Here is a 26053-nt window from a genome sequence, read left to right as displayed (position 1 = left end):
TTTATGTAAACATGAATAGTATTTTAATATTTGAGGATGAATAAACTAATGAAAATATTTGTGATTTTCAATAGGGCTTTCTGGAACTTTTAAAGGCTTTTGAAATTAACTGATTTTTATTTTTATTTTTGAAATTATAGAAGTGAAATAGTTGCCATAAATATTGCAGTAATAGAGAAAATATTAAGTGCTTAGTTCCTGTAGTCATTGTTAATGGTTGTGTATATTCTTCGGGGGCTTTTTTCTGTGCATTTACAAACATATATGTCCACATATGCCGGTTTTTTTTCAGTTTTAAAAAATGTTATTGAGGCATAATTGATGCACAGTAAGCTGCACATAATTGAAATACACAACTTGGTGAATTTGACCTATATGTGTACCAATGAAACCATCACCACAATGAGAACATACTCATCTCTCCCAAAAGGTTCTTGATGTTTTTTGGAGTCCATCCCTCCTCCCCATCCCCAGGCAACCATTGATCTGCTTTCTGTCACTATGGATTAGTTTGCCTTTTTACAATGTTCAAATAATATGTACTCTTTTGTTTGTAGGGATTCTCTCATTCAGCATAAATGTTTTGAGATTCATTCATATTGATTCATTTTTGGTTGTGGAGTAGCATTCCATTGAATGGATGTACCACAGTTTGTTTATTCACTCACTTGTTAATTTACATTAGGGCTGTTTCCAAACAGTTTGAGGCCATTACAAATAAACCTGTTAGGAATATTCATGTATAAGTCATTGTGTAAACTATGAACTAATTTCTCTTGGGTGGATACCTAAGATTAGTTGAAATGGTTGGTTTGGATAGTAAATATACAGTTAACTTTTTAGGAAACTGTCAAACTGTTTCCAAGGTAGTTGCAATCCCATTAAATGGATTGATCTCTCTCCTCTCTCTCGCTCTCTCTCTCTCTCTATATATATATAGAGAGAGAGAGAAAAAAAAGCTTGTGTGTGTATATATATATTTTTTAACTTATCAGCGCTTTTTGTTATGGGTCTCCCAACAGTACTGTTGGGTCATTATCCTGTCCTTTCATTCATAATTACAGCCACAAAGAAATTTAACTAAACTATTTAAAAGGTCCCATAGGGCTTTTAAAAAGTCTATAATTCTTTTTTTTGAGACAGAGGCTCACCCTGTCGCCCAGTCTGGAGTGCAGTGGCGCAATTTTGGTTCACTGCAACCTCCGCCTCCTGGGTTCAAGTGATTCTCCTGCCTCAGCCTCCCTAATAGCTGGGACTACATGTGCACACCACCACACCCAGCTAATGTTTTGTATTTTTAATAGAGACAGCGTTTCACTATGTTGACCAGGCTGGACTTGAACTTCTGACCTCACATGATCTGCCTGCCTCGGCCTCCCAAAGTGCTGGGATTACAGGTTGAGTCACTACGCCCGGCCTCAAAAACCTCTCTAATTCTATTAAGTATTCGTTTTCCCAGATAACTAAGGACTTAAAAAAAATTATATCACAGCCTCAGCAGGAATCGCTTTGAAGTAACCCTGGCTAAGCCTATTTAGTAGTATAGTCACCTTCACTACTCTGTCACCAAATTAAAATGTTCTAGAAGTGAATTGTCTTAACAGTTAGCAATGATTAGTAGAGCAGTAATTTATTCCTTTGTTATTCAGTTTGGTTTCACTTTATTTTATTTATTTATTCATTCATTTATTTTTGAGACAGAGTCTTGCTCTGTCGCCCAGGCTAGAGTGCAGTGGCGTGATCTCAGCTCACTGCAGACTCCGCCTCCCGGGTTCAAGTGATTCTCCTGCCTCAGCCTCCCAAGTAGCAGGGATTACAGGTGCCCGCCACCGCACCTGGTTAATTTTTGTATTTTTTGGTAGAGATGGGGTTTCACCATCTTTGCCAGGCTGGTCTTGAACTCCTGACCTCATGATCCACCTGCCTCGGCCTCCCAAAGTGCTGGGATTACAGGCATGAGCCCCTGCACCTGGCCTGGTTTCACTTTATTTGCACCATTCATTCCTGATCTGTTGTCTCTGTGTTTTCACTTGCTTTATTTCTTCTCGTGATATTTTTCCCTTTATTTTTTCCATTCCATTTTTTTCTCTTTCCCTGATTTCTAACTCTTTTGCCTCTTTTTTTTTTTTTTTTTAAACCAGCTTATTCCACCTTTCCACAGGCATGCACAGATTGTGCTGTCTGTCAGCAAATGCTGATTGTGGGAAATGAGACTTTAACTATGTAAAGGAGTGTCCATCACAAAATAGACACGGTTGAAAAACACTGCGTTAGTGACTTCTGAGCATTGGTGTATTTCCAAATATTTTTCAAATTACCAGATCCCACTGGTGATCATTTCCTTGAAAGAAACTCAGGGTCTCTATTAAGCCCTGTGGAAAATTTGCATAAGGTGGTGAATAGAACTCTGCACAAAGTTGGGAAATCTAGCTTTACAGTTTGTCCTGAATGCAGTTTTATTCATCTTTTCTGTGACATTTGTTATAAGCCATCAAAGGAAAAGTAAGATTGTTTGGCTCTCCACTACCAAAAACAGGCATTAAAGAGCAGATTCTATCATTTAACCTCTCTGTGCTTGAATGAATGTGACACTCGACAGCCGATGAAATACGAGCTGCAAGTTTCTTTTACTCTGCTCCTATAAACTGTGCATTGTTTTGATTTGGCTTATTGATCGCATTATGGAGGATTTTCTATATGGCTGTTGTCCAGAATTCTGTGCTTTTATTCTTTTGAGTGAAAGGTTGCATATAATTTGGTAAAAATTTCTAAAAGGAAGTATGCATTCCCCATTTAATACATGGTTTGTGTGCAGCCAATATAGCCTCTTTCCTATTGAAGCAATTCAAAGACCTTTAACAGGCATAGAGTATGTCATAAGAGTAAGCCATTTATGCAGCAGCTTTGGGTTGTTGAAACCCTTTAGGGAATCTGATTTTATAAATTTTATTTAAATCGCTAGTTGGATTATAGTGTAGACATGATTTTGTCCTATAGAAGGTACATTCTTGGTATTTGAGATAACCTTAAATGTTGTTCTTAACCTTAGGAACCTTTGTATAGTCAGGGAAGTACTTTTGTAAAACACAGTTATTCTCAATCAAAGGGATCCAATAGCAAGTGAATCATTAAAAAACTCACATTTGGTTTTATATTCCATATCACCTTTAAATCTGATCATGTATATCTTTTACTTAAAATATTTCAGTGGCTCCCCACTGCCTTCAGAATACTACCCAAATGCTTAGAGTAGGGCTTCTCAAATTTTCAAGTCCATGCAAGTCACCTGAGCATCTTTTAAAATGCTGATTGGTGTTTGGTGTAGTTCTGGGGTGGGGCCCTGATAGTCTGCATTTCAAACAAGTTCTAAGATTGGTCCAAGGATGGCACTTAAAGGAGCAAAGCATTAAAATGGAAAAAGGCAAAGCTCTCCATCATCTCTGCCCTGCAGTTGCATCTTTTGCCACCCTGTCTCTCCGTGTCTCTACCCTGCCTCGCTCCCCCTCTGTCCTTTTTTTTTTTTGAGAGACAAGGTTTTCACTCTGTCACCCATGCTGGAGTGCGGTGGCATGCTCTTGGCTCACTGTAACATCAAACTCCTGGGCTCAAGTCATCCTTACACCTCAGCCGCCTAAGCAGCTGGGAATACAGATGTGAGCCACCATGTCCAACTAATTAAAACAACCTTTTTTTTTTTTCTTGTAGAGACAGGGTCTCACTATGTTGCCCAGGCAGGTCTCAAACTCCTGGATTTGAATGATACTCCCAACTCTGCCTCCCAAAGTGTTAGTCATGAACCACTGTGCTCGGCCACCCTCTGACTTCTGCCCATACCCCAAATTCCCACCACATTTAATTCCAGTTCTCTGAATGTGTTGTGTATTCTTATTGCTCTGTTCCTTTACCCATGTTCCACCTTCTGCCTAGACTACTCTTGATAATCCCTTGATATCCTTCTACCTTTTATCACATGTCACTGTCTTCTTGACACCATCCCCAACTCTCAGTTTTGTTTTGATGGCCAGCAGTTGTTGTAGTACCCTGTGGGTTCTACTTTTATGGAGAGACTTAACAGTGTAGTATTCTTTCCTTCGGAGTGTTTTTGTAAACAATAGTAAGTAGAAGCTGGGTGCTGTGGCTCACACTTATAATCCCAACACTTTGGGAGGCCAAGGTGGGCAGATCACGAGGTCAGGAGATCAAGACCAGCCTGGCTAACATGGTGAAACCCCATCTCTACTAAAAATACAAAAAAAAAAAAAAAAAATTAGCTGGGCATGGTGGCACATGCCTGTAGTCCCAGCTACTTGGGAGGCTGAGGCAGGAGAATGGTGTGAACCTGGGAGGCGGAGGTTGCAGTGAGCTGAGATCGCGCCACTGCACTGGCCACAGAGTGAGACTCCTTCTAAAAAAAAAAAAAATAGCAAGTAGATTTATTTGGGCTAAATAATGAAGTCCATATTGGAGAGTAGTGTGGAATGTTAGATAAATAACAATACAATTAAATTGATGTTGATAAAAAATAGGTAGGAGACTGAGCACAGTGGTTTACGCCTGTAAGCACTTTCTGAGGCGGGATTATCACTTGAGGTCAGGAGTTTGAGACCAGCCTGGCCAACATGGTGAAACCCCAATTCTACTAAAAAAAAAAACAAATATTAGCTGGGTGTGGTGGGTGTGCATGTAATCCCAGCTACTCGGGAGGCTGAGGCAGGAGAAGCACTTGAACCTGGGAAGTGGAAGCTGCAGTGAGCTGCAGTGAAGATCGTGCCCCTGCACTCCAGAGACAGAGCGAGACCCTGTCTCACAAAAAGAATAAGTAGAAAGGGGAAGAAAAAATAGTTGACAGGAGATCCTAAAGCCCTCACTACAAATTTTGGTAGTGATGTAATAGTCAATCAAGTGGAAGGTCAGCGAAATATTTTTGCTGCTACTTCTAGGAAAGTTTAAAGGAGAGAAAATTGGAGAAAAGGAAATTACCTGTTCTTTTTGCATGAATGTATGTGTGCTGCTGGGAGAATAGACTCACAAGGCTAGATGAGCATTACTATCATGAGATGCTATGATGGACTCCTTGAGTGGGTGTTTTGTCTCTAGAGCTGCAGCTTGAAGCTAAGTTTGTTAAAGCACCATTTGACTTCTAGGTCCATTATTTACTGATTCTGTGGCCCTGAGCAAATGGAACATATTTCCCTAACTATAAATAAAAGTAGTAGTATTTACCTGCTAAGATTTTTGAGAGTATTAAAGCAGTTAATGTACATACGATATATAGTAGGTTAATTCTCTCTTCTCTTCTCTAGGGCTGTGTTGTCAAGCCTAATTTTTAAAAAGTTACAGTATTAAAAGACATCATAATGTTGTGGACAGGTAGTTCAGAAGTCAATGTCTACTTTATGAATTCATTTTAACAGGTCATCTGATATCTGTCTGTCTATATATATCCTGCTATCAATTAAATTGGCTCGCTTTTTAATTTAACAGCTATAAGAAGATGAAAGAGATAGGCATTTCGTAGTGATTGATTCCCAGTTTGTGACTTGAATGTCATAAGGAGACTAATTGATGTTATAAATTATGATTGTATAAATTTTAATGAATTGCATTGCATAATAGGCATTTACTAAATACTGAGTGGTTATTATGTGAAAGAGAAAGGAGTACTAAATACTACTGAGTGGTTGTTATGTGGAAGAGAAAGGAGAACCAAGGATTTTATAATTTGATAAAACAATATATATATAAAACAATGGAGAACAATGCTATAATGTTTATCAACAAATAATTTAATATACTGCAGCTCTTGAATTGGTTTTAAATGTTCTTGAAATAACCATTTGTAAAGCAAAAGTAATCCTAGTAGAAATATTTCTGCTGTGATTTTGATGGATTTGGTGATTTTTCTCATTATAAATTTCTACACAGATGAAGTTGCTAAGTGACATGAATTTTGTTACAAAAACCTCACTCTTCTTAATGCTTTATTGATTCTCTGTTTCTGTGACCGATGCGAAGTGTAAAATTGCATGGAATGTTCTTTCTGCACAGTTGAGCTATTAAGCAGAACTAATTCTTTATGGAATGACAACAAGGCATAAGAAAGGCATCTCTTGGATTAGGCAATATAAGGCAATCACTTGGCAAAAGGCTGAAGGGAAAGTGGTCTTGGTAAAGACAAAGCAGTGACACTTTTTTTTTCCCCCTTGAATTCATAGGAGCCACACAAGTTGAACAGCTTTGAAGCTGGTTAATGTGGCTTACTATGCATGTTTTTTCTGTACCATTTCCTGCTTGTTTTTGCCAGCAGAGGGGCCAAGAATAATCACTTGATAAATGCATTAGCATGTCGCATACACTTCTGTGACCACACACTGTTGCTGGGAAGACAGATAATTTGAGAAGAAGAAAATCCCAGTTGGGGATGTCTTTCAAAGTGAGATCAGATTTTACTGCTAAACTAACACAAGTCTGTCTAGAGTATGAGAGTGCCATATGGAGACGGAATAGCTTTTAAAAATTTAACTCAAGTTTATATTGAGAAGTTGAGAAAGATGTATTAGGCAAAGTGAATAGTGATTTATTTTCATTTTATCAGCTCTAGAGATGAAGACAAAGAATGTTGGTGGTAATTTTTTGACAATGTAATGATTATCGAAAACTTACTTTCCTGGACTTTTCTTGTTGATGACCTGCTCCTATTTATTTTGCTGAGGTGTGTGATTTTCCTTGTTTTTAACCTCTTCCTTAAATTCCTACCAAGACAGACTCTTCCTCTTATAACATCACATTTCCACATCTGCTTCTGGTGTTCTTCATAATCTGGTCCTGGGAACCCACCCTAGTTGCCTGTCAAGCCCCAGTTACTTCTGATTTCGTTAGGGTGGGCTCCATGATTCCAGCAGAACATAAGCTGAGGGGCAGCTGAAGAGCGCTGTACTTCAGCCGCAGATGAGGACATTAGGGGAACTGGTTGTGAATTCAATATTGTAAATCTTCATTTACTGTAACTATTTTCTCCTCTGCTTTAGAAGAGTAGAAATATCAGTGTGGCATAGATGCATGTACAGAAGAGTATGCTTTTATTGTGGCACTCCATAGTGATAAAATTTTTGTATTTTTGTAGTTTAATCCTCAAGAAGTACTCAGATGTTCAGCAGTCTTGGTCAAACATGAACTCCAAGAACCTGCAGCCACTCTAGAAAATCCATTTCTCACTTGAGATTCCTAGGAACAGACCGACTGGTTCTAGGACCAAATTCTGAATAATTTCAAGTCTGGCCTAGTGGATTCTTTGCCACGTTAAATATTATGAGACTTTCCAAGATAGGTTTAGAATGTCAGGGGACCCCGGAACTGACATGCGTCTGCAGGGTATGCTGGGTCAGCAGCCTGTAAAAGGTCTCTCCCCAAATTGCAATCCTGTGTGTGCCTCTGGCATCAAGAGGCAGAGGGTTAGGCTGGGCTTTTCAGGCGTATGTGTGTTTGTGTATGTGTATGTGTTTGTGTATGTGTGTTTGTGCGTGTGTCTGTAATGCTTACTGATACCAACTCTCCTAGCTTCTCAGCAGAGTTGTGACTGTTCTTTGACCATTTCCGTAGTTAGAAGAATAGAAATAGGAGGGCTCTAGGTTTCTGGCTCCTCCTGTTCCTCTAATAGCTAGAACTGGAACATAGATCCATTTCTAGTTATTAGGATAAATATTTTTGTATATACTTTTCATGTATAGTGTTATAAAGATAATTTAAACTTAGTTTCAGCATCTTATGGTTCTTCAGATTATTACTATGTACACATTATACTATATGCTCTAGATGAAGGAGGTGAAGACTGAATTGAATCCATACATACCCTAGGACAAATTTTATTTGTGTGTTTATCAGATGTCTATTGACTGCCTTTTGTATCTGTGGTACTGTGCCAGAAATAAAAAGATAAAAGACTCTATTCTGTAGATGAGAGCAGAAAGTAAAGCTGATGAAACAAACAGTGAAGCAGACAAGATATTCTAAGCTCCTGGGAGTATTAAAGGGGTGTCTAGTTCTACTTGGGAAAATTAGGGCTAACGTTATAGAAGAGGTGAAGATAGTCTGTAGGAGTCAGCTCTTTAAATCTCTGTGTGCTGTCTTCCTGCTTAATTGATAATTTTTCTTCTTTAACACCGGCTAGAAAATTAAATAGAACCTTTTCTGTTATTTTAAGAAGCATAGCCTTCTTGAAATTTATTTTTAAAGTTTACATATAGTAAATTCTGTCTTTCAAATCTATAGTTCTGTGAATTTGAGCATATGTATAGAGTTGTGTAACCATCACTACAATCAGGATACAGAATAGTTTCATCATCCCAAAACAGTCTCTCAGGCCGTTCTATATAGTCCTAACCCTCTCTCTCCCCTAACTCCTAGCAGCCCATGTATTTTGCGTTTTCTGGAATACCATAGAAATAGTAGAATTGTGTATTATGTAACCTTCTGTGTCTTGCTGCTTTTACTCAGCATAATGCATTTGAGATTTATTAATCTATATCGTTAAGACTTATGTATTTTGTTTTATCCGTAGTTTGCTGCCTTTTGTTGCCGAGTCGTACTTCCCTGTATGAATTTAACAGTTCATTCATTCACTACCTTTGAAGGACATTTAGGTTGTTTCCAGTTTTGAATGATTATGAATAAAACTTTCCTAAACTGTCTGATACGACTTGTGTGTGAATGTTTTTATTTCTATTGAGTAAATATTTAGAGATGAGAATGCAGGGGTGTTTTTGTTTTGTTTTGTTTTTGAGATGAAGTCTCACTCTGTCATCCAGGCTGGAGTGCAGTGGTGTGATCTCGGCTCACTGCAACCTCCGCCTCCCGGGTTCAAGCAATTCTCCTGTCTCAGCCTCCCGAGTAGTTGGGATTACAGACGCCTGCCACCATGCCCAACTAATTTTTGTATTTTTAGTAGAGATGGCGTTTTACCATCTTGGCCTGGTTGGTCTTGAACTCCTGACCTCGTGATCCACCCGCTTTGGCCTCTCAAAATGCTGGGATTACAGGCGTGAACCACCACGCCCGGCCGAGAATGCAGGGTCTTATGGCAAGTATGTGTTTATGAAAAACTGCCAAGTTATTTTCCAAAGTGATGGTACCAGTTTGCATCCCACCAACAATGTATCAATGTTCCAGGTACTCCGTATCCTCACCAGAACTTGATACTGGCAGTGTTTTGGATTTGAGTCCTTCTAATAGGTGTGTGTAGTGACATCTCATTGTGGTTTTAATTTGCATTTCCCTGTAAGTATGAGGTAGGATATCCTTTTGTGTTTCATTGCCATTCATATATCTTCCTTGTTAAGGTATCTGTTCGACTCATTTGCCCACTTTTTATTGCATTGTTTTCCAATTATTAAGTTTTGAGCATTATGTATACATTCTGGATAAAACTTTTGTCAGATATGTGATTTTAAAATTTTCTCTCCCAGTCTGTGGGAGAGTCTGTTTTATCATTCTCTTAACAGTATTTTTCCAAGAGGAGGAGTTTATTTTATTTATCTTTAGAGACAGAGTGTCTGTTGTGTAGGCCGGATAGCAGTGATGCGATCCGGGTTCAGTACAGCCTCGACCTCCCAGGCTCCAGTGATCCTCCTACTCCAGCCTCCCAAGTATCTGGGAGCACAGGCACACACTGCCACACCCACCTAATAATTTATTTTTTGTGGAGATGAGGTCTCCCTGTGTTGGCCAGGCTGGTCTCCAACTCTTAGGCTCAAGTGATCCTCCCACCTCTGCCTGCCAAAGTGCTGGGATTATAGGCATGAGCCACCGTTCCCAGCCAGAAGGTTATTTTTCCTTAATTTTGATGAAGTCCAGTTTATCAATCTTTTATGGATTGTGCTTTCTATAAGTCATATATAAAAACTGTTTGCCTAACCCCAGGACACAAAGATTTTTCTGTTTTCTTCTAAATGTTTTGTACTTTTACATTTCACATTTAGGTCTTTGACCCAATTTAATTATTTTTTTTTTTTGCATAAGGTATAAGGTATAAGTCAAGATTAATTTTTTAAAGATTAATTTTTTCGAATATGGATGTTTATTTGTTCAAGTACAGTTTGTTGAACAGACTATCCCATCTCTATTGAATTCCTTTTGCAACTTTATAAAAATCAGTTGACATATTTGTATTGGTTAATTTCTGTACTCTCTTTTCTGTATATATGCAGACATATACAGAGAGTATATGTCTAACCTTTTGCCAGTATCATACTTTATCAATAATTTTTGAAATCATTATAATATTTGAAATCAGCCAGTGTGAGCTCTTCAGTTTTGTTTCATCTTTTTCAAAATTGTTTTGGCTATTATAGGTCCTTTGACTTTTCAAAAAAACTTTAGAGTAGCTTTTTATTATGCATATAAGGACAGGGCTGGCCTGGGCAATATAGCTGTCTTTATCCTTTGTCATAGGCATTGTGATTGTGTCTGCTGGCTAATCTAGTCTCTAAGTCCCAGCACATTTCTGTGCTTTATGATGCATATATTTATGTACAGATACAAGTATGTCATTACCTCCTTATCTGCTAGAACTGAAACATACAAAATAATGATGCTGAAATACTTAATATAAGAAAATTTGGACTGATTTTAAGTTATTCGTAGTCTCATTCTAAATCTTCATTTCCCACTAAGCAAATTGCCTTCATAACCGATTGTGAGTTAGTTTTATTTTGGTGGACATTTAATGATAAGCAGTTATGTATAAAGCACTATGACTTTTAGGCCCATTGAAATCACTGCTACTTTCTTACTCTTGGGCTTTAGGAGACAGACACTAAGTTCATGAAACTTGTTCTTTTGTTGAGTATTCATTGGAAGGGGTGCCAGAAGATGGGAAGGTAGTGGAAAACACACAAAAAAGCCATTGTTTAACAGTTAACAGTTTAACAGTTAAGCCCAGGCATTAGAAAACTTGCCATTGAAAATTATTTTATGAATAGTTTGAACATATCATTGAGTGTTAAGATCATCCAAGTTGGGTCATATTTTAAATGGCTACAATGGCTGTAACTAGAGAAATAACATCTATTAGCTCCAAAAATTCCGTACTATAAAGTTATAAGGTACACTGAAAGGCTCTTTGGAACTGGAGGGAATGGCAGCAGTTGCTGAGAAGAGCACTACCATTTGTTTTGTTTGTTTTCTAGACTAGTCATGTGCAGTTGTGAGAAGGGGAAGAGCAGAACTAAGTTTTAGCCAGTGCCCAAATGAATCTCTTCCACCCCAGCACTCTCTCCCCTCTCCCCTGTCCCTCTCTGTACTCCTCCTTTTTTTATATGAGTATGATTCACGAGTCCTGATGACTGCCCTAATTTGAGAGTCAGGCCGTCAGAAATTCTGACACTATACCACACCTAAACTGCCACATTGTTTTTGAATGAAACTTATGAGCATCATTTCTTCACTAAAGGTAAAATCCATTCTCAGGAGGCTCCTGAATCCTGCATATAAATACACCTGTGGCTCTTCTCCTTCTCTCCTCTCCATCCTGTCCTACCCCAAAAGAAGTAACGAATGGGGCTGGGCGCGGCGGCTCATGCGTGCAATCCCAGCACTTTCGGAGGCTGAAGCAGGAGGATTGCATGATCTCACAAGTTGGAGACCAGCCTGGGCAACATGGTGAAACCCCGACTCTACCAAAAACACAAACATTAGCCGCGTGTGGTGGTGTGTGTCTGTGGTCCCAGCTACTGGGAAGGCTGAGATGGGAGGATTGCTGCAGCCTGGACAGTTGAGTCTTCAGTGAGCCGAGATCACACCACTGCACTCCAGCCTGGGTGACAGAGAGAGACCCTGTCCAAGAATGGAGTGGGTGGAGTCATTCAAGAAAAACTAAAATGACAGAAGAGAGCCTGACTGGATATTAGCTTGGCTTGAGATCTACATGCTACTTTTTAGGATAGGGAAGATAAGTGTATGCTTACAAGCACTGATGAGGAAACTAGTAATGAGAGAGTGATACAAAAGAATGGGAATAATAAATGGAATAAGGGCACAGAGCTGGTAGGAGGGATGGGATTAAGAGCATCAGGTGAAGGTTAACCTTGGTGCAATTGGAATGGTTACTTCTTCCACGGAACCAGTAGTGAAGGAAGAGAAGTTAGGTGAAGAGGGAGAGATTTTGAGGTGGTAAGGAGAAGAATCAATGGTGTTTATGTCCGGCAAGATAATAGAAATAGCTAAAATTTATTGAGTGTTTTAATATTACAGGAAATATATTAAGTACATGCATTACCTTATGTAATCCATAATAACCCCTTTAAGTCCCTTACTTTACAGAACAGAACATGTTTAGGAAAAGTAAGAAATTTGAGGCCAGGTGCGGTGGCTCACACCTGTAATCCCTGTACTTTGGGAGGGCGAGGTGAGCAGATCACCTGAGGTCAGGAGTTCGAGACCAGCTTGGCCAACATGGTGAAACTCTGTCTCTACTAGAAATACAAAGTGGCTGGGTGTGGTGTAGTGTGCCTGTAATCCTAGCTACTTGGGAGGCTGAGGCATGAGAATCGCTTAAACCCAGACACAGGTTGCAGTGAGTCGAGATTGCGCCACCGCACTCGAGCCTGGCAACAGGGCAAGACTCTGTCTCAAACAAACACACAAACAGAAAAAGAAATTTGCTTAGGGCTGTACGGTAGAGTGATACAGCCAAAATCCCTTCTGTTACTCTTCTGAGGGAGATAAGAGGCAAAGTTTTCTTTTTTTTTTTTTTGAGACGGAGTCTTGCTGTGTCGCCCAGGCTGGAGTACAGTGGCGCGATCTCGGCTCACTGCAAGCTCCGCCTCCCGGGTTCACACCATTCTCCTGCGTCAGCCTCCCGAGTAGCTGGGACTACAGGCGCCCACTGCCATGCCCAGCTAATTTTTGCATTTTTAGTAGAGACGAGGTTTCACCGTGTTAGCCAGGATGGTCTTGATCTCCTGACCTCGTGATCCGCCCATCTCAGCCTCCCAAAGTGCTGGGATTACAGGCGTGAGCCACCGCGCCCGGCCAAGAGGCAAAGTTTTCTAATGTGAGTAAGAGGGAGGTGGTGATGTGGTTTGTTGAGTTTATTCAAGTGAACCTTTCTTGAATGCCTGTTGTATGCAGGGCACTATTTTGGCTGTTAGCAACACAGACAAGTAAGACATGTTCCCTGAACTCAAGGAATTTACAGTCTGGGGTAAAAGTGACTGGGGACCTGAATAATTGTAAAGTTAGGGAATGATTAAAACCAGTTACTAATAAGATTAATAAGAGAGTTCCTGAAAAGCAGTGAGTGGCCCAGCGGTCAGGAGGGACTTAAACAGCTTTGTGTCACCCTCTTTCTGGCCAAATAAACTGAACGTGGGGAGTCCCAGATCTAGCATTTGGCAGAGAGCAAAGCAGATGAAATATTAAAGAAGCAACGAATTCTCAGGTGTTATTAAAGGTGTGTTTTAAAATGGGAATACACTATAGGAATATACTGGAAAATAGTCTGTAGAAACTTTGCATGTAGGGCACATTCTTAGAGTCCCTGGTTCCCAACTTTGTTACAGAGTTTCTAACCTTAGTGTTATTTATATTTATTTAGTCACGTATTTTGATCTAAATATTTTCTTTCAAAAGCAAAATGTATTTCATAGCACTTGGTTGTCAGAGTTGTCAGATTCAAGCAGGATAACATGTTCACTAGAAATTAGGTAAGAAACCACTTATAGAATGGCTGTTGTATATTTAGCACAGCTGTACAAAGGAGTTGACACCCAAGACGTAGTGATCACATTTGTCTTGTTGTTATATTATTTTTATTAAGCAGATGATTTTTTCCTGTTAAATAATTTAAGATAACAAATAGCTTCTTGCCTAGTCTTAAGGGTCCAGGTTTTCCTTCTGTTTGAAACCTGTTCCTTGGTTAACTTTTACCTATTGATAGCATGAAATGATGGGACTAGATCTCTTAGTTTTACTTAATGTTCAGTTGCATGTCAGTCTTCAAGTAGGAAGCCTCAAAGTGAGTCAGACTTGATGAGGCAAGAAGTTACCACTGTTTTGATTAATAAAGCCTGAAGTATACAAACGCATGGTTGATTTGAAAGACCAGTGTCATAGAAATAAGCTTTACGTTAATATATAATCAAACTCAGTACTGAACTCTGAAATTGTGGATGCTTGAGAGTTGTGTTAAAAATTTCCCAGTGTTCTTTTTTTAAGAAACAGGATCTCTTGTTGCCTAGGCTGGAGTGCAGTGGCATGATCATGGCTCACTGCAGCTTCCACCTCCCAGGCTCAAGTGATCCTCTCACCTCAGCCTCCCAAATAGCTAGGACCACAGACACATGCCACCACACCCAACTAATTTTTTTTGTAGAAATGGGATCTCCCTGTGTTGCCCAGGCTGGTCTCAAACTCCTCAAACGAACTTCCCACCTTGGCCCCCAAAAGCACAGGGATTACAGGTGTGAGCCACCGCGTCCAGCCTCCCTGTGTTGTGTTTTGAGATGGGGTCTCACTCTGTCACCAAGTTTGGAGTGCAGTGGCGCAATCTCCGCTCACTGCAACCTACGCCTCCCAGACTTAAGTAATCCTTCTGCCTCACCCTCCAGAGTAGCTGAGACTACAGGTATGCACCACCATGCCTGGCTAATGTTTTGTATTTTTGGTAGAAAAAGGGTTTCACTGTGTTGCCCAGGCAACTCCTGAGCTCAAGTGATCTGCCCGTCTCGTTCTCCCAAAGTGCTGGGATTATAGGCATGAGCTGTTGCACCCAGCCCTCCCTGTGTTCTTGATGAGCTACTTATAGATTTCCCAGCGCTACTGATTGGTGACTTAGAGATGTGGAAACAGCCTGAGGCCTCTGGAACGTGCTTCTGTCCACGTTCCCCTGCTGCTTAGGATTTCCCCAAGGGGCGGGTGTGACAGCAGCGACTGACTGACGCAGTCGTTGAGGCGTTGGGATCCCCTGGCTGAACCGCAGTGTTAGGACCACCGTTTTAAACCCTGCGTTAGGATTCTGACTTTATTACTTTATATTTAAATAATATTTTCTCTGCAGTTTTAAAAAGAAAGTGATGTTTTTCTTACATTAGGAAGTTCTAGTGGACATATTTTAAATTGTTAGATGGTATGTAATTTCAGACTGTTTTCAGCATTTTTATTTGGTTTTAAAATCGTGTATTAAGCATTTTATTCATTGCAATCTTTTAGAAGCATGCGTAACATATTACTTAAATATTTATTAAATTAGTAGTCATACATTTCCAGAGTAGAGTCATATTAAGTGTTGCTTTCTGGTCAGATAAAAGTTTGGAAAACATTTTCATCTTGGCATTTTAAATTTTTTTTTCTGACTATAAATCATAGAAGCAAATGATTAAATAGACAGGTGAAGAGGAGGAAGTCGCAAATAAAATAGGCACTTACATTTATTGTGTTTGCAAGGTTGTTTTTGAGGACAGCGCATGTTTCTCAAGACCTTGTTTCTTGCCTATTTTATAGAGCTCTGGCCTCTTAACAGCACAGCTTTAATGACTTCTTGTGGGGCGCTTGGTTTATGTTAGCACTGACTGTGGAGGGAAGAGAGAGGTCAGGTTTCACAAGGAGGCTGTAGACTTGTAAAATCATACCTAACTGGCAGAAACAAAGTCTGTGGAAGGAAGCTAAGATTTGCATAGGACAGGAGGTGTTTTGCCATTTAAATAAATGCAAAATACTTTGATAATACTGAAAATAGTTTGCAGACTAAAGTTTTAAAAGGCTCTAACATTTATTGTGAAAGACATAGTCATTTACTCAGTTTAATGCCTCACTTAAAAAAATCGAAATTGAAAAAGCAAATACTTGCTAGGAAACATTTAAAACTGTCATGATATAGATGTTTTATATTTGCATGCTTTTCTAAAGTTTCTAAGTTTTGATATAAAATTTTATATAATTTGTTTTTTTAATTGCACAGTGGTTTTATTCAAGTTTTTTTCTTGTAATTTCCAGGTTTAGGGCACTGGTAAGTGAGAGAATCAAGCATCCATTGATCATAAGTGATGTTTACCCAAAGAGTGAGAAGTTGAAAGAACTCAAAAGGCAGATAAAAATTAAGGGTAAGGGATTTTATCAAGCAGTGGAGTAACAGTAGAAAATTCATGCATTCATACTTTCACTGCAATCTGTGCCCCATAGCGGCATATATAATTTGTAAAAAGATCACTAATTTTCCTCATTAGATACTTTTATAGGAAAAAATGTAAGTAAAGTAAAAAAGAAAATAAAAATCACCATACATAATCCTACTGGAGATCTGAACTTAGTTACCTATCTCTTTTTAATTTATCTCCCATTATTTCATCATTGAAGTACTGGATTTTGTCTCCTTCAAATAATTTATCTCTGCACATTCAAAATGGAAAAATTACTTTTGTTTTTCTGTAGTTTATATACCTTTATGCAAAAGCTACCTAAGTCTGACTTAGTAGAAAATAACAGAAAAAAGTTAAATTTTAGAATACCTTTGCCTTTATTCAGGTTTTAAAGTTTATTTTTATTGTGTATAAGGATCACTGGCATCCTTTGTTTGACATTCTTTGAGTCATTCTTCTGAAAGTAAAACCAGTGTATTCATAGTAAGGCATTCTATCACTATTCCCATCTCCTGCACCACTGCTAGGAGTTTACTAGGTAACAAGCAGTGCCTGGGTACTCGTATGTATATGTATATGTAATTTAATGTTATTCTTATAATATGCTTAGAAAGTATTGTTAATATCCCCTTTTACTGAGGGATACTGAGGCCTGAGATTGAGTAACATCTCCAGGACACACAGCTCATGAATGCAAAACTATGGATTTTAATATCTGCGCTCTTACCTGCAAGGCTATGCCGGTGTACCACCTCCCTGTATACACAGTCTGTTCTGGGTTTTATTCCTGATTTTCTTTATACCAGCTAAGGCCAAGATTTCACTTAGTCTTTCTTGTTTTTTGTTTTTTGAGATGGAGTTTCACTCTTGTTGCCTAGGCTAGAGTGCAATGGTATGATCTCGGCTCACCACAACCTCTGTCTTCTGGGTTCAAGTAATTCTCCTGCCTCAGTCTCCCAAGTAGCTGGGATTACAGGCATGCACCGCCATGCCCGGCTAATTTTGTATTTTTAGTAGAGGCAGGGTTTCTTCATGTTGGTCAGTCCAGTCCCGAACTCCCGATCTCAGGTGATCTGCCCGCCTCGGCCTTCCAAAGTGTTGGGATTACAGGCATGAGCCACTGCACCCTGCCACTTAGACTTTTAAAAAAATATCCTTGGCTGGGCGCGGTGGCTCACGCCTGTAATCCCAGCACTTGGGAGGCTGAGGCGGGCGAATCATGAGGTCAGATTGAGACCAGCCTGGCCAACATGGTGAAACCCCGTCTCTACTAAAAGTACAAAAAAATTAGCCGGGTGTGGTAGCACTTGCCTGTAGTCCCAACTACTGGGGAGGCTGAAGCAGGAGAATTGCTTGAACCCGGGAGGCGGAGGTTGCAGTGAGCCGAGATTGTGCCACTGCACTACAGCCTGGGTGACAGAGCAATACTCTGTCTTAAAAAATAATAATAATATGTATATATTTATATCCCCTTTACCTCAGTTTTCTAGTGCCCTTTATTTCTGTCATCAAGAAATGAGAATGAGGCCGGGCGCGGTGGCTCACGCCTGTAATCCCAGCACTTTGGGAGGCCAAGGCAGTGGATCACTTGAAGCCAGGAGTTCAAGACCAGCCTGGTCAACATGGTGAAACCCCATCTCTACTAAAAATACAAAAAAAAAAATTAGCTGGCCGTGGTGGTGCCCATCTGTAGTTCTAGCTGCTGGGAAGGCTGAAGCAGGAGAATCGCTTGAACCCGGGAGGCAGAGGTTGCAGTGAGCTGAGATTGCGCCCTGCACTCAGGCCTGGACAAGAGTGAACCTCTGTCTCAAAAAAAAAAAAAAAAAAGAGATTGCATTAAAATTGGAAAAACAGTAAACACTGTTTTTTTAGGCTGCTATTATAAAAACTCAAAGATATCTTTCTATAAATCTTAATGATAGCCTTACGTATGAGCCATTAGTCAAAAAATCAAGACTTAGCATTGTAGAACAGCTGTAAATCAAAAACTGAAAAAACAAAAGCCACTTAAATCAAGATTAATAGATATTTTAAGTTGTTTCTATTATTAGTCCATGGCCTAATTTTACAGTTTCCCAGTTTGCCTTAACATGTCCAGTGTCTTTTCATTCTGATCAAATGAGAGTTTGGAATGGTATTCACTAGCCCATCTGATCTCTCTTTCTTTGTTCTGATTCAGGCAACATTGTATCCCCCAACCTTTGCAGGCTAGAAACCTCAGAACTATATGGATCCTTTCCTTGGTCTCCCCTGAACACCTCTGAGCCAAATGACGTTTGGTGTACCATGTCTCTTGTGTGTTCCCTCCCTTCGTTCCTGTTACTTCTGCCATCATTCAAACCCATAGCAGATCTCTCTTCTGCTGTTCTGATAGCCTCTTAACTAGTTAGTCTCCCTACCTCTAAATTCTGTCCTTCTAAGTACTTGGCTTTTTGATGGTCAACGTGTTTGTGGGCTTAGAACCAAGAGAATAACAACAAAGGAAAAATTGGTATTCCTACTAGGTAAACTGTTTTTGAAAGAGAGATTTGTTTTTTAAAAAATACTTGACTACTAAATTTTAGCCTGAGATAGTATAATTCAATTTACATATTTTCCGATCTTTTTCTTATTTTTATTTTTATTTTTATGTTTTTTGAGGCAAGGTCTCACTCTGTTGCCCAGGCTAGAGTGCAGTGGTGTGATCATGGCTCACTGCAGACTCAACCTCCTGGACTCAAGCAATTCTCCCACCTCAGCCTCCTGAATAGCTGGGACTACAGGCTCGCACCACCACACTGGGCTAATTTTTAAAACTTTTTTTTGTAGAGATGAGGTCTTGCCCTATTGCCCAGGCTGGTCACTTTCCTATCTTTAATAGGTTCCTAGAAGTAGACATACTCCTGTTTGAGATGAGAGCCATAGTTTTAAAATTCCAGTACACAAAGTTTTAAAGGTGTTGTTCTGTTTTGGAAATGTAGAAATTTAACATATATTGGTTTTTTTGTTTGGTTTGGTTTGGTTTGGTTTTTTTTTTGAGATGGAATCTTGCTCTGTTGCCCAGGCTGGAGTACAGTGGCACAATCTCGGCTCACTGCAACCCCCACCTCCCGGGTTCAAGCGATTCTCCTGCCTCAGCCTCCCGAGTAGCTGGGACTACAGGCACATGCCACCACGCGTGGCTAATTTTTGTATTTTCGGTAGAGACAGGGTTTCACCATGTTGGCCAGGATGGTTTCGATTTCCTGACCTTGTGATCCACCCTCCTCGGCCTCCCAAAGTGCTGGGATTACAGGCGTGAGCCACTGTGCCCAGCCTTAACACATATTCTTACCCAGCTAGAAAGCCAGTGCATTTCAGCTTATACTGAGTAGCAGAATTGCTTGGGAGTAGAAACTGTAATTTTTTTTTTCTTTTTTTTTTGAGATGGAGTTTTTTTCTTGTTGCCCAGGCTGGAGTGCAGTGGCGTGATCTCGGCTCACTGCAACCTCCACCTCCTGGGTTCAAGCAGTTCTCCTGCCTCAGCCTCCTGAGTAGCTGGGATTACAGATGCGTGCCACCACACCCAGTTAATTTTTTGTATTTTTAGTAGAGATGGGGTTTCATCATGTTGGCCAGGTTGGTCTCAAACTCCTGACCTCAGGTAATCCTCCTACCTTGGCCTCCCGAAGTGCAGGGATTACAGGCGTGCGCCACTGCGCCTGGCTAGAACCTGTAATTTGTATCTTCTACAGAAAGTTTGGGGAACTCAAATTTATACTCATAAGGGTTTTGGAAGTTGACTACCTGGATTCAGATCCCAGTATCACCACTTACTAGCTGCAAAACTTTGGGCAAGTTTCTTAATTTCCCTCTCTCCGTTTCCTTAACTGAAAATTGGGTGAATAATAGTTTTGAGAACTAAATAAGCTGGAATATGTAATGTACTCAATGCAGCCCCTGACAATAAAATGTATGTTAAGCTATTGTTATTTCTGTCTTTATTAAATTGCTTCAAACCTCTGTTACTTTTATAATTTAGGTTGAGTGTTCCTTATCTGAAATGCTTGGAACCAGAAGTGTTTTAGATTTCAGATTTTAAAAAAAATTTTGTAGTATTTGCATTATGCCAGTTGAGCGTCCCAAATCCAGAAGTCTGAGATGTTCCAGTGAGCATTTCCTTTGAGCATCATGTCAGTGCTAAAAAAGTTCCAGATTTGAAGCATTTTTGGATTTTTGAATTTGGGATTCTCTGTACTTTTGGGATGCTCAACTTTTGGGGGTGCTCTGTCCGTTTTTTTTCTTCATAGCATTTATCACAGTTTGAATTTATTACACTTGGATAGTAATTTAGTTAAATGCTTTTCTCCACCATTAACAGAGATCCCTGAGAATAAAACCTCTGTTAGTTTTGTTCATCATTAGATCCTTGGCACCTAGAATGTACTAGACACGAATAAATATTCATTGAATGAATTAATAAATTTAGAAGAGATTAAAAGTTTCCTAAAAGTGATTAAAATTGTTTTCTAAATTGGGGAGAAAATCTAGAAAATCTAGTCCATTATTTTATAAAGAATTTTATGACTCAGAGCCTATCAGCCTGGTTAACCACAAACTAAATGAATGGTGTTATTGTAAGGACAATGGGATCGATATTAATATGTGATTCATGGAAATTAACTCCTTTGTGTCAGTTATACTATGTGTCTTTAATAGCAGAGATATTAATTGTATTTATATAACTATATAAGATTGGTTGTTTAAATACTATTGCATGTTGCCATAAAAACAGTTTGGTTTTGAAATAATTGATGCCTAACTACTTTTTCATTTTTCTTTTCTTTTTTTTTTTTTTTTTTGAGATGAGTCTCACTCTGTTGCCCAGGCTGGAGTGCAGTGGCGGGATCTCGGCTCACTGCAAGCTCCATCTCCCGGGTTCACACCATTATCCTGCCTCAGCCTCCCCAGCAGCTGGGACTACAGGCTCCCGCCACCATGCCTGGCTGATTTTTTTGCATTTTTAGTAGAGACGGGGTTTCACTGTGTTAGCCAGGATGGTCTCGATCTCCTGACCTCGTGATCTGCCCGCCTCGGCCTCCCAAAGTGCTGGGATTACAGGCGTGAGCCACCGCGTCCAGCCCCCCCACTTTTTTTTTTTTTTAAGTTCTAGGGTGCATGTGCACAACGTGCAGGTTTGTTACATAGGTATACATGTGCCTATGTTGGTTTTGCTGCACCCATCAACTCATAATTTACATTAGGTATTTCTCCTAATGCTATCCTTCCCCCAGCCCCCCTCCCCTTTTTCTTTTTTCTGCAAAAGCTCACTAATGAGTCAATTTGTTGGGACTATACCCAGTTAAAGAGTGAAAATATATATTTGGCATAAAGGAAGATTTTTTTTTCTTTTGCTATGACAAGGAGATATGCATTCTTTTTTTCTAGTAATTAGGTTAAGCAGTTTAAATATTTAGAAGGATGGATGCTCAGACATGATGCTTTTTGACAGCATTTACAATTAGAATCACATTTTTGTGAGATTATTTCTTTGTTGGTTTTAGAAGTAGTGGATTAACCTATACAAGCCTTTGAATGGATAGATGAAAGCTGCTTGAGTCTAATGCAGCTTATCAAACACTGGTGTTTGTCGGGAGTGTTTTGAAGGGGGGAAGGGAAGAATGAAAGCAGAGACAAGATAAGAGGCTGATAGTGGTTCAGGTGAGAGATGTTGGGACTGGAACAGATGGTAATGGATTTTGCACATGTTTAGGAGTTAAAATCAGTGGGAACAGGTGATTGAGAATACAGAACGAGTAAGTAGTCTCTAGCTCAGGTGAGTAATTTGACAGTAGTGTGACAAAGATGAAGCAGAGATACAGGCTTAGAAGAAAGAAGATGACTTCATTTTGGACATGATGAGTTTGGAGTGCCTTTGTTTTGTTTGTTTTTTTGAGACAAGTCTCCCTCTGTCGCCAGGCAGGAGTGCAGTGGCCTGATCTCGGCTCACTGCAACCTGCAACCTCCGCCTCCTGGGTTCAGGCGATTCTCCTGCCTCAGCATCCCAAGTAGCTGGGACTACAGACACGCACCACCACGCACAGCTAATTTTTGTATTTTTAGTAGAGACAGGGTTTCACCATGTTGGCCAGGATGGTCTGGATCTCTTGACTTTGTGATCCGCCCGTCTTGGTCTCCCAAAGTGCTGGGATTACAGGCGTGAGCTACCACGGCAGCCTGGAGTACCTTTCATAAGCTGCAGGTGAAGACGTCCAGTGCACAGTTGGAGCCATGAGTACGAAGGTCTGAGGATGGTGATCTAAACTGGAAGAGGTGTTTAGGGGAATCAGCAGCAATGGCTGACTGTGGTTGTAAACTGAAAGAGGATATAATCACCAAAGAAGACCATGGAGAGAGAAAAGAACAGAGACTCTCTGGAAGGAAGGGCAGAAGAGGAGGGAGAACGAACCCTTGAAAAGGCAGACAGGAAGGAGGAGCCAGAGAAACAAAAGGAGAACAAGGAGCGTGTAGTATCATAGACCCTGTGTCAATAAAATAATAGGGAAGAAGGCAGATTAAATGTTTGAGGCATGGAGTCAGAAAGGAAGAAGGGGAGACAGCCAGTATAATACTCTTTAGAGAAGTTTCGATCCCATGGGTAGGTGAGCAGATAGCTGCTAGATGGACATGTAAAGTGATGTAAAGACATGTTTAGAGTTTTCTTTTGTTTTTTGAGGTTGGGAGAGAGTGGAATACTCTTATTTGTGGGGGGAAAGGAGCTAGGAGAAGAGTTTGAATATGCAGGGGAGAGAGAGATCCCAGAGGGGAGGGAAGAGATTGGGATTGGTGTCCAGATGGAGGGATTACAAACAGAAAAAAGGGAATTTACTTTCATTGTTGATTCATGGTTGCGTCGTTCTTTCAGTCTCGGAGGTAACCGACGAGAGTCCTGAGCAGTATCTGGCTTGGTATTTTCTCCACGAAACTATTTTGCCAATGGATTGAATTTTCAAAAGATATCAAAAAGTTAGATATTTTAAATATAAAAGTGTTTGTGAGGATTAAAAAATACATACCTTTATACTTGCTTTCAAACCTTTCTGAAAACCAGAGTTTTCAAGGGTAAACCTATTTATGTTTCAGTTCTCAGAATTTTGTGACTCCAGAGTTCCAGCCCACTATGCCTAAAGTACAAGGTTAGCTCAATTGTTATAATAAAAAACCTTAGGGATTTCATGTATTTATCTATTTGAGAAAAAAGGGGAACTGCTTAAGGAAAAGGCAGTGGTGCCCAGGCATACTGTTTGATTGGTTAGGTTCAGAGTGAAAAAAACAACACTCAGTTGCCTATGTGGCTGGAAGGAAATAACTCAAGGCAGCAAAGTGATAATTTTTATTCTCAATAATCACATTTATGAAAAGTTTTCACTCTATTGGCTTGTTTAATCTTTACAAAAGTCCTTTGATATGGGAGGGACAAATTTTTGTCTCTAAAATCGATGCCAGTAAAATACTGGGCATTGTTTGGAATTGTAGCAAACAAAAAAATAATAAAAAGCACTATTTTCTTCTCACCCCGTCTTGGTATTTGTACCCAAGAAACTCCCTACAATTCTAGTTATTGTGCTTAAAGACCTAATAGAATTGGAGAAAATTCAAAATAATACTAGTTCAATTCAGAAAGTATATTTTTTTAGTGCCAAATCTGCACCATTTACTGTCTTACAGTATCCTGCAAAGAACATGACCCACTGCTGCCCCTCAGTGAGCTTGTAATGTAGAAGGGGAGGAAGACTTGTAAATAAGTGATTATAATGTGAGATAAAGGCAGCATTGAAGCTCTGCAGTGTACAGAGGTAGCAGAGAAAAGGGTCAGAAACCACTTCCCAAAGGATGGGATAAGTGAACCAGGCTTTAAAGGATGGTAGGATTTCATCAGGTGGACAAGGGACCAATGTTATTAGCAAGAGAAGGAAATGTTCATATATACCTTAGAGGTGTGAAATATCATGGTGTATTTAGTGAATTATAAGTAGCTCGGCGTTACTGAAACATCATTGTAAGTGATTGAATATGAAGGTAGCGTTTTACAGGGACTAATTAATTCGTCAGCAACACAGATTCATGGTTTATGATGATCACTCTGGAGGGTGATGTTGCTGGCAGGGGAGATACCAGCTAAGAGGCTCCAGAAAGACATCCAGACAGGGTATGATAAGGACCTGAATTGAACAGAGGACTGTTAGGGATGAGGAGAAGTCAGATATGAGAGAGGAATAAATGAGATAAAACATCTTGATTAAATAATTAATTCATTGTGGGGTAATGGAAGAAGAAATTGTTAAAGTGGACAGGCCTGGGGGAGCTTCTGCTTTGTAAAGAAAAGTTAAACTAAAGGTATTTCAGTCTGGGGAGGTAGAGGCTGAGAACCAATAAAGTAAAATTCCCATTTTGAAGTCTGTCAATTGAATATGGACTGGATTATCAGTGACAGCTAGAACTAATGGTCACCCCTCACACATGGAAAAGGTAAATATGGGATCGACAAGTGCTTTATATTTCATAAAGCAAGCATTACGTTTATGGAAATGTAGGTCCTAATTCCCCCCAAGATAAATGTATTCAACGTAGTTTAAGTTAACTATAAAAAGACAAGCTTACCTTATTATTGAGAAATCAGGTTGTTCTGCCTGAATGTGAAGCTGATATTTTGAAGGTGAATCTAGCCATCTGTTTCCTAATTCTTTAGTAGATAAACAGCAGTGGATGGTCCATAGGTTTAGATCCAAAATTAAAATGTTTGCAGGTAAACATCCTAGCAAGTGATTACAGAAGCAATGAAAAGTAGCTCAGTGTTAGTGAAACACTGTTGTAAGTGGTTGAGTATGGGGCTTGAGTTTTACAGGTACTAATTAATTGATCAGCAACATAGATTCATGGTATCAATTTTTAGAGTGTGATATTCTGGAAGAGTGGTTCTCCAACTGAAAAGTCTCACTCTTTATACTCTTAAAACTGAAATAACTTGTATTTATGTAGTTTACCTCGGTTGACACTATTAGAAATTAAAACTGAGAAAAATAATCATTAATTCATTTTAGAATAAAAATATTTATACATCACATATTAATATAACTATTTTCCAGAGGAAAAAAATAGCCAGAAGAGCAGAATTGCTTTACATTTGTGCAAATCTCTTTAGTTAGCTTAATAGAAGACAGCTGGGTTCTCTTATGTGTCTGCTTCAACATTTGGTCTATTGCAGTATCATGCATTACATAACTCCTGAAAAAATACCATATATTCGAGAGAAAAGAGAGTGAAAGTTACTATGCAAATGGTTCTGACTTTTAGGATCCACTCACAATAGCAGTTTGAAACAAATTTTTGTTTCATACACAAATAAGGTATTACTTTACCCCTACTCTACCCTTTTTGGAAGTCCATCGTCCTAAGAATATTTTCACCGTGATTCTCTGGCCTTGTCGTACACTTGTAAAGGCCTGTGATCTATCTACAGATAGATGAGTTCAAGTGCAAGGCAGAATTTGTTAGCCTTCTATGACCTTTTACTCTTCCCAACCTAATGAAGCATAGGTTCATCTAGCCTTGTTACCTCTCTTCTTCTTCATAACTTCTCATTTTATTTATAAGTAATAAAGTTCAAACCAATTTTTCTTTGAACTGTAGTCTGGGGAGGGGAGGAGTAATCCTATAGTTGTGGCCCTTTCTTTGTATATTGGAAGACGTAGTAGAGGGAAGGGAAACCTGGAGTTTAAAAACTCCTTCAAAATATGATCATAGACACTGAAGACCACTTCCTGGAGGCCTGCCTAGAATTGCAAAGAATAATTATCTCTAGAAAATACTAACACTTCAGGATTGATTTCTGCTTTGGAAATACATGAGCCTAAAAGTAGTCTGTTGAGTTCCTGCACCTTTTGTTTCAGATGCACCCTTGGGCT

At 39.5% G+C, this 26053-nt stretch overlaps 1 protein-coding gene across 1 annotated transcript in view; it reads left to right on the top strand.

The window, feature by feature from the left end:
• PRTG (protogenin) overlaps positions 1-26053 on the top strand; it is a 123778-nt gene that overhangs the window by 32271 nt on the left and 65454 nt on the right. The window lies entirely within an intron of this gene.

The sequence above is a fragment of the Macaca fascicularis genome, chromosome 7 (assembly GCF_037993035.2).
Source record: "Macaca fascicularis isolate 582-1 chromosome 7, T2T-MFA8v1.1".
NCBI classification, from domain to species: domain Eukaryota; kingdom Metazoa; phylum Chordata; class Mammalia; order Primates; family Cercopithecidae; genus Macaca; species Macaca fascicularis.
The sequence above is the reverse complement of the archived record's forward strand: the minus strand, read 5'-3'. Positions and strand labels throughout refer to the sequence as shown.